This window comes from Rhinoraja longicauda, chromosome 28, assembly GCF_053455715.1.
Source record: "Rhinoraja longicauda isolate Sanriku21f chromosome 28, sRhiLon1.1, whole genome shotgun sequence".
Classification (NCBI taxonomy): domain Eukaryota; kingdom Metazoa; phylum Chordata; class Chondrichthyes; order Rajiformes; family Arhynchobatidae; genus Rhinoraja; species Rhinoraja longicauda.
The window spans coordinates 11042377-11050218 of record NC_135980.1 but is presented as its reverse complement, the minus strand read 5'-3'; positions in this window follow the sequence as shown (position 1 = coordinate 11050218).

Here is a 7842-nt window from a genome sequence, read left to right as displayed (position 1 = left end):
GCAGAGTCATACAGCTAAGAAACAGGCTCAGTCCCCTTGGTCCAATTCAATGATTTAGGATACTTGTCAAATGTTGTGAGAGTCTCCATCTCCCTCACAGACTGTACATTTCAGAATTGAACACTCTCTGGGTGAGAAAGATCTTCCTCAGATCTAAAAGCCTTTCCCTTCTTATCTTAAACTGTAAAGTGTTAGATAACTCTGCTTTGGGGAGAAGCTGCCTGCCCCATCTATGCCCTAGATAATTTTGTATCAGTTCTCCTGTCAGCCTTCTCCACACCAACAAAATATCCTGGTGAATCTCCTCTGCACCCTCTCCAGTGTAATCACGTTTTTCCAACACTGCAATACCCCAGCTGCAGCCTGACCAATGTTTTATAAAGTTGTAAACAGTACATCCTGCTCTTATAATTTTATAACCCAGTTAATGAAGGCAAGCATTCTTTATGCCTTCTTCACTACCCTGCCCACCTGTGCTGTGTTGCAGGGATCACAGAGTCGTAGAAAGATACAGCACGGAAACAGCCCTGTGGGTCTGTGCTGACCATCAGCCACCCATTAATCCTACATTAATCACCCCCTTTTCTCTCCACATTCCTTGGACATGTACACCAAGGTCCCTCTGTTGCTCTGCACTCTCCAGGGCCCTACCATTCCTTGTGTATATCCTACCCTTATTAGAGCTTCGCTCACATTTACCAGGATTATATCCAGTGCCCAATCCTCTGCCCCTTTTAAACTGCTGATCAGTATCGTACAATAGTTTAAGACTATCCTACAACACATGCTAAATTCAATAGCATGGATGCATTCACTGGGGTGTCTAATCACCACCCGCTGATTGTTCATGTTACATGGAGTTATACTAACTGTTCTCATGTTACATAGTTGCATAGAACAGTACATCACAGGAACAGGCTCCTTGTCTGTGCCGACCATGATGCCAATTTAACCTAATCCCATCTGCCTGTGCATGAACCATATCCTTCAATTTCGTGCCTGTTCATGCGTCTTTCTAAAAGCCTCTTAAAAGTTGCTACCACATTTGTTTCCCCTATTTCCCTCGACAGTGCCTTTCAGGCATCTACCACACCCTATGTAAAAAAACTTGCATTGCAATTCTTGTTAAAACTGTCCTCCTCTCACCTTAATGCAATGCTTCCAGTAAATGACAATTTCACTCTTGGAAAAAGACTTATCCTGATGAACCTCTTCTCCACCCTCTCCAAAGCCTCCACAACCTCTCTGTAATGAAGCAAAGACAACTGCACACAATAATGTAAATGTGGTCTCACCAAAATTGTATGCAGCTGCAATGTTACCTTCCAAGCTCGAGTTCAAAACTCAAGTGTCCTAAACTCAACATCCCAATGAAGACAAGCATACCAAATGCCTTCTTTACCACCATATCTGTTTGTGCTGCTGTTTTCATGGAGCTGTGAACTTGAATCCCAACATCCCTCTGTGCACTCCTAAGGGTGCTATCATTTTCAAAATACTTTTCTTTCACATTTGACTTTCCAAAGGTCAACACTCACACTTGTCCAGATTAACTCCATCTGCCATTTCTCCGCCATATTTCTAACGTTCATATTCCTGCTGTAACCTTTCACAGCCTTCTTCAATATCCATAGTTCTGCCAATTTCTGTGTCATTTGCAAACTTACCTAGCAGACTACCAACATTTGTGTTCAAATTATTTATATCACAAACAACAGAGGTCCCAGCACTGATCTCTGCAGAATACCATTGGTCACAGAACTGCAGTCAGAATAACACCCCTCCATCGTCACCCTCTCTCTTCTATGGCAGTCATTTAAAATCCACTCTACAAAGTCATTATGGATCCCACAACTACCCAGCAAGCAGAGATTTAACTACACATTCCTGTTGCTGTTTCCTACAATTTTTCAAATCTTTCCTACCTCACCTTATACACATTCCCTCTCGTTCTTGATTTCTCTACCCTGGATTAAAAAAATGGTATGAATTTGCCCTATCTACGTCTCATGATTTTATACACCTCAGTCTCCTGCTCTTCTAGGAATAAAGTCCTAGCCTTCCCACTATCTCCCTCTAGCTCAGGTACTCAAATGCTGGCCCCATCCTTGACAATCTTATCTTCACTCTTCCCAGCATAATGGCATCTTTCCTATCGCAGGGTGACCAAAACAACACAACACTCCCAAATGCAGCCTCACCAACATCCTGTACAACTGCAACATAATGCCCCAACTTCGATCCGCAACTCCCTAACTGAGGAATGGCGGTGTGCTGAAAGCCTTCACCGTCCTATCTTACCTGTGACACCATTATCAAGTCATAATAATTATCCATTCATACTGAATATTGATTTCACCAGCCACAGTGAGAAACCTCTCCCATCTGATTGCCTCTGAGAACCTTAGCACCTAGGTTGACAAATATTCGTTTGCTGCAGTAATTCAGAGATTGGATTAAGGAGCAGTGCGTAGTTCATTCACTACAGGTGACCGCTGAGCTATGGGAAGGTTGCATTATTTAAAAAAAGTTCATAACACAACTGCCCCCCCCCCCCTGTAATCTATGCAAGCAAGTGCCCAGAAATGTAAGTTGCAAAAAAAATAAAATGTTGTGTTTATTTCTTTACTTTTTTGTCACAAATTCTGTAAGAAGGAAATTTTATTCCATGTCTCAAATTTCTGGGCAGCGCTTTGTGAATTCTCCAAGCCCACATTTCCATAACCCAAACGGCCTTAATACACAGATCATCCTGAAATAAGAAAGCTACACATTATCGCTAAATGTTGTTGCTAAATATTGTTGCTGGTCAGCAATCATGTAGTTGAGTCATGTTCAAGTTTATTGTCGTATGCACGTGTACGGTGAAGTACAGGTGCAATGAAAAATATTGTTTACAGCAGCAACACAGGTACATAGACAGACAGACAGAAAACGAATCATGAATAAATTATACACAATATAACGTAAAATTCTGAGACTGCAAAAAAAACAAAAAAACCTTCACAGGAAGATTGATGCTGCCACTCACATATTCCCTTTGCTCAACTCAGCTCAAGCTTCACTGGAAATAAAGGATGTTCCAAGGTGGGAGAACAGCAGAGGACTTGGTGTTCCAACGTAGGACAACACCAGTGGACTAGGTGTTCCGGGGTCAGACAACACCATGGGGGCGGCACTGCGGTAGAGTTGCTGCCTTACAGAGCCAGAGACCTGGGTTTGATCCCAACTACGGGTATTGTCTGTGTGGAGTTTATACATTCTCCCTGTGATCGTGTATGGGTTTTCTCCAGGAGCTCCGATTTAATCGCAGACTCCAAAGACAGGCTAATTGGCTTGGTAAAAAAATCGCATATTGTCCCTTGGCAGCGGTGGGGCCTCGCAATCTACCTGTGATCAGTGGTTGATGAGCGTGAGGGAAAGACAATGGGAACTCAGTGTGGGGGGAGCACCGTGAAGAACAATGGGGACCCGGCTTGGGGGGGGGGGGGACCACCGTGAGGGACGGTGTTAGAACAAAGGGGGACCCGGTCTGGGGGAAGCACTCTAGTTTTAGAATCCACTGCCCAGGGGATAAGCCTACGTTTGTTTATTTGTCCGTTCCGGTTAAGGCGCTGTGCACACGGCAGCCAGCCAACAGTTGCTTGTCTTTTTTTTAAACTTTTAATTTCAAGTTTTTGTGTACCTATTGTGTGTTGTGACTGTTGGCAGACCAATCCCCCCCCCCCCGGGGATGAATAAAGTTATATCGTATTTGTATAGGATAATGTTAGTGTGCAGGGGTCGCTGGTCGGCTCGACTCGGTGGGCTGAAGGGCATGTTTCTACGCTTTATTTTATTATAAACGAAAAAAACGAAACCAACTGACTTGGTGTACCAGGGTAAGACTGCAGGTGGTCCAAGCAAGGTGAAGCAGATGGCAGGAGACACTGTTCCCAGATGGAGAGAAGACTGTTGGTATCGGAGTGCTGCCTGCAGATATGTTTGGAATTGGGACCTCTGTTATAGACATTATCAGCTGCATCAGTCCACTTCTTAAATTTAGATTTTGAATCTGAATCACCTTGTCTTGGACTCGTATATTTATCTTGGATTCTCTTTTGCAGAAAGTTGTTTTGCATTCTTTGCACGTTGACTACAAGGTAAATATTAGATATTCTTGCAAGCTTAAGTCTGAAGAAGGGCCCCAACCCAAAATGGCACCTATCCATCTGCTCCACATATGATGCCTGTCCCGCTGAATTATTCCAGCTACACCAGTCCCTTGTGTCTCAGTCATAGGAAATAGGCTCTTCATCAGACGTATCCACTCTGGAGACAATTTAGTGGCCAATTCACCGACTGATCAACATGTCTTTTGGATGTAGGAGATAACTGGTGTACCCAGGGAAAGCCCATGTGGGGTGAATGAGACTCCACACAGACAGCAGGCAGGATCACCTTTGCCTCCCTCGTGCATACCAGCTGCATTGCCACATGCCCATTTAGTGTAACACCAGTGGTAAAACTATTATTGGAAAAAAGTTCTGAGGGACAGTTTTCATCTACACTTGGAAAAACAGACACGAGTGGATCTACAGGCAAGAGATCATGTGCAAATAATTTAACATTTTTTGAAGAGGTAGCTAAGTTTATTCATGACAGCAGTATGGTTGATGTGCATATAGACATCACACGCCTTTGATAAGGCCCCACATTGGAAGGCTGATCCAAAATATTAGAGTCGACAGTATCTAAAGCAAGTTGGCAAATTGGATCTAAAATTGGCTCAGTAATACAAGAGTGTGATGAAAGAGAGCTGTTTTTGCATTTAGAAGCCTGTGACCAGTGGTGTAGCACATGGATTGGTGCTGTTTTGTGGAGTTATAGTCCAAGAGTTATAGAGCATGGAAACAGGCCCTTTAGCCCAACTATTGGAGCAAGTTAGCATTCTGGGCTAGTCCCATCTGGCACAGACCTTTCCAGACCCTTCATATCCATTTATCTGTCCATATATCTTTTGAAAGTCACAATTACATCCTCTTCCAAAGATTCATCTAGCATCTCATTAATTAATGACTTAAATATGAATGTATGATTAATGTGTTTGCAGGTGTCAAAAATTGATTGTGTCTAATAATGAGGAAAGTGGTCAGGAATGATATTGATTGTCCTTCCCAATTTACTAACTAATGGCAAATGGTATTTAATCCAGACAAGTGTGAGGTGATGCATTTTGGAATGTCCAATACAGGCGGAATACACACAATGAACAATAGGATAACAAAGGGACCCAGGTGAACAAATTCAAGGATCCCCAAAAGGCAGAGGCACAGCTGGTAGTGAAATAAGTATATAGGATACTTGCCTTCATTAGCCAAGGCCTACGACATAGCAAGGCATTGGTACAACTTTATAAAACTACTAGACCAAGTGGACTCGTTGGGCCCAAACCTCTCCTGCATTGGTGCAGCACCCTCTCCTCCCCACAACCCCTCTCCTCCCCACAACCCCTCTCCTCCCCACAACCCCCCTCCTCTCCCCCCCCCCACTCCACCCCTCCCTCCCTAGGAGATAGATTTAAACTTTAAAATGTGAATAACTTAAAAAATATAACACCGATTTCAATGAAACTTCCATTAGCACCAAAGGGACGACGGTAAGGTGGGCCTAAAATTGTTGGGCTATCGTGTACCGTTTTGGCTGTAGTTCAGGAACAAACAAACGAGAGGTTTAGTATACAGATGAGCAAAAAAAAAAGTGCTGTAGGAACTCAGTGAACCAGGCAGCATCTCGTCTGAAGAAGCATCCTAACCCAAAACATCATCCATCCATGTTCTGCAGAGACACTTCCTGGCCCACTGAGCACTTTGTGTCTTTTTAAAAAATCTGGGGACAGGTTGGATCACATTTCAGTTAGAACCCTTAATCAGACAGATCTTACAGCATCTATAAAACTATGATTAGGCCACAGCTGGAACATTGTGCGGTTCTGGTCACTACACTCTTGTGCACCAGGGAAGGTGCAGGGCAGATTCACCAGGATGTTGCCTGGAATTGAGTGTTATGAGGATCAGCTGAATTTGTTTTCCCTGGAGCAGAGGAGACTGAGGGGGTACCTGAATGAGGCATCCAAAATTATGAGAAGCATGGATAGGGGGAAGTAGTCACAACCCTTACCCTATGACAGAAGATCCAAGACCAAAGGGTGTCTGCTTAAGGAGATGATTGAGAGATTTAGAGGATGCACGGACGCGTTTTTCATTCAGGCGGAGGTTTAAATCTGCAAAGCACTGCCTAGGATGGTGGTGAAGACAGGAACTCTCAACATTTAAGCAGCATTGTTAAGCAGCGTGTGTTATTGCTTGGTTTTTATTGCTTCTTATTGTTGGACTGTGGGTAACGGAATTTCGTCCAAAAGACACTTTTTTTTTGGATGACAATAAAGGTTATTCTGATTCTGATCTGGATGAGGCCATGGATCATCATGGCATAAAACAAACAAAACAAACCAATTGCAGGTAAATTGAATATAAATAGACGATTGACGGTCGACAAGGAACTTTTTCACCCAGAGTTGTGAATTTGTGGAATTCTCTGCCACGGAGGACAGTGGCGGCCAAGTCACTGGAAGAATTTAAGAGTGTTAGATAGAGCTCTGGGGGCTTGTGGAATCAGGGGAGAAGTTGGGCACAGGTTACTGATTGTGGATGACCAGCCATGATCACAATGAATGGCGGTGCTGGCTCAAAGGGCCGGATGGCCTCCTTCTGCACCTATTTTCTATGTTAACATAAACATGGTGGGCTGAAGGGTCTGTTTCCGTGTTGTATGGCTCCAATGACTCTAACATCAACAGTATTATTACATCTATTACAAAATCCTGGGTTCACTATTAAACAGAACTTCAATGCTGTGAACTGAACAAGATTTGCATATATATTTTTGTTGGATATGATTCTCCAAGGCATTTCTACCATCTACAAAGCACCAAGTCAGTAGCCTGACAAGAATGCTTTTCTGTTGATAAGTGCAGCTGCAACAGGTCTCCAGAAGCTGGGCATTATTTAGACCGAAGCTGGGGAGCAATTTACCTTGTTGTTACCTTGTTTCATGAGAGTGCGGTTAAGTAGACCCGTTTATTGATTGCAGCCTAGATGTACAGAATGTTTAGTCAAGTTGCCCATGGAAAAAGATAATTCCAACAAAAGACTAAATAAATTGAAGCAATAACATGTTACCCTGGATATGCCAAAATAAAACCTGTTTAATTGGCCACCCACCACTGGTCATAACGTAGTTGATGTGTCTTTTCTATAAAATATAATGCAGCCATAAGTTAAACCATCCAAACTGGTTTGTGATGGTTACCCTTGAAAGAAATCGGCAGCAATTGCATGGGAACATGTCAAGCTGCAAACATTACATTATTCTGCCATTAGCAGATAGGACAAAGGCCTGGAGCTCCATTCCAAACGGCACTGTGCAACTGACTACCTTTGTGACAAAGTCAGTGGACAAAAGGGAGCTTTTTTGCATGGGAAGTTAAGGACAGATAATAGGTGTTGGCCTTTCAGTGACTCACATCATCTCTCCGAATAACGCAAAATTATTTGCAAATAAATTATTTGAATTTTGATTGGCATTCATAAGTTCTAAGAGCAGAATTAGGCCATTTGGCCTATCAAGTCTACTCCGCCATTTAATCATGGTCGATCTATCTTTCCCACTCAACCCCAATCTCCTGCCTTCTCCCCATAACCTCTGACACCCTGGGGTGGGCACCCAGGAAATATGGGGGTTTCCTGGAAACTGGTTGAGGGGATAAAGTCCAGACATAGTGCAAATCTCAGATCAATCCTT